This window comes from Nuphar pumila, chromosome 2 (assembly GCF_984573655.1).
Source record: "Nuphar pumila chromosome 2, dmNupPumi1.hap1.1, whole genome shotgun sequence".
Classification (NCBI taxonomy): Eukaryota; Viridiplantae; Streptophyta; class Magnoliopsida; order Nymphaeales; family Nymphaeaceae; genus Nuphar; species Nuphar pumila.
Genome location: NC_143250.1, coordinates 111329534 through 111331746, shown reverse-complemented (window position 1 = coordinate 111331746; position 2213 = coordinate 111329534).

Sequence of the window (2213 nt, the reverse complement as noted above, 5' to 3'; positions counted from 1 at the left end):
TATAACACTATTGATCACCAGTCAACCCAAATTATAGATTTTTATATATTTTTCTTGTAAACTAATCAATCACATTGTAATAGTATTGCCGAACATTCCATGTTATTTATGTATGGAATATATATTTTTATATATTGCACTTAATATATATATATATATAATATTTATTATACGCAATAATTCATATTATATGTATTATCCATCCTTCTCTTTTTATATATATTTTGTGCATTCTTTTTATATATTATACTTAAAATATATATTTTTTATCTATACAAGCTCTCCCAAGCTCAGCCAAGCCGAACAAGCTGATCGGGCTCGGCTCACCAGCTATACGAACTGACCACGAACGAGTTCGTGACAATTCGAACTGTGCTGAGTCACAAGCTGCTTGGTTCCTTTACCAGCCCTACCCATGAGGGCGTATCTTGCTTCAAGGTTGTTGGGTGTACTCCCTCATGGACAAGGGGATCCTACAGGTTTTGCCAGCCAGAGGCCACCAATGTTGGGTTAGCGATGGAGGATTTCTCTTGGCCTAGTAAAAAAAAAAATTAAAAGTTCTACGTGAAATGGGCAGCTGAATAATTGCCGTTTTAAAACTTTTATGTCCATGGGAGAAAATAGAAAATCTTTCTTTACATAAAAATCTTATGTTGATTCTCTGATTCCTTATTAGGACAGTCTTTGTCTGATAGCCAAACCAGGATAGATCAGGTAATATCATATATTACCAATTCTTGGATTATATTCAATTCCCACCCCCATCTCACTGGATGGAGATGTCTGTGGGCTCCACTCTCACGGTTCACAAAGTTTGGATCTAGGACGCTAGGCAGGTGGTTTAGGTTCAAATCCCATGGGTGTCACCCCCTTGCGCAAGCCCAAGCATGACGACTCCTTAGGGCAAGGCGTAAGCTAACGGAGTTTTATGCTGTCAGGACAGTGACCATAAGTTCGGCAGGTAAAGCCAGCACAGCTAGGTCTCTGATCATGAGAGTGGTTTCTCAGTAGGGGTGTCAACGGGTCGGGTTTACCTGGACCTGAACTGGACCAAACCCCCTATAGGATGCGGGTATGGTGATAAATAAGAAGACCCGATTAAGACCCGGATCCGGATACGAAAGACCGATTAATACATGGACCTGGGTAGAGTTTGTGAAATTTTATATCAGACCCAGGCTTGACCTGAGTTCCGATTAAGACATGCAATTTTTCAATCTAAAAATGATAAAGAATATTGTTTTACCGGGTATGACCTGGGTTTGGTTCATGTAGTTCTTATCGAGTCTGGGTATGGTTTCTCTTATGGTGGGTCTGATTAGATCCAAGTCCAGATCCAATACCATACCCAAACCTGACCCATCGACACCCCTATTTCTCGGGGTCCCACTTTGTTTCCGCCGCCGATGCTTCTGCAGCAAGTGCTGCTGCGAAGCCTCATCTGTGGCAGACAAACACGCCCTTAATGCCGAAACATTCTTGAACACCAACTAGGCTTTTTTTCACATGCTTTGGATAGCAAGCAGACTCAAATTCTTAAGAATCATCCTTGGCTTCTTCATACAAGCTTAACTTTCCCACCATAGTCACAAATATAGCTATTTTTTTCAATTTCGTGCGAGATTTTCAAAAACCAAAACATTCTAAAAAAAATGTGACATTTTAAAAATATTGCATGTTTTGAGAATGTCACATTTTTATCTTTACAATTTTGCGTTTAATAATGTGATGTTTATATTTTTATATGTTTTTAGAGATTAAAAAAACCACAAATTTCTTAAAATGTGTGGCAATATTTTTCTTTGCCGAAAATATCCGGATAACAAGATTTGTGACTATATGAACTTAACCGGCAATACATCACCTCACGTAGATGCTGGATCCAGCATGACCCCACCTCGTTGTGCTTTTATTAAAGGACATACACAAAACAAAACAAAAAAGCAAAAGCAAAAGCCAATTTAGAAAGAGCACAACCTAATCAAGCAGGTAGCAGGAGAAAGACTTCTGTAAGATACCTCCAATAAACGTGAAGGCGATGTGCCACACAAATATTGCCTTTTATCACTTTCCTCAAAAGAAGAAAAAACTGTCAAGAACCAAATTTATTAAAAGCTACCCTAGTGGATCTCTTTTTCTCTTTTTCTTTTTTTTTCTAACTTTTTTTTTTCTTCTCCCCTTTTCCTCACTGTACCCATCAGTGATTGTAGGTA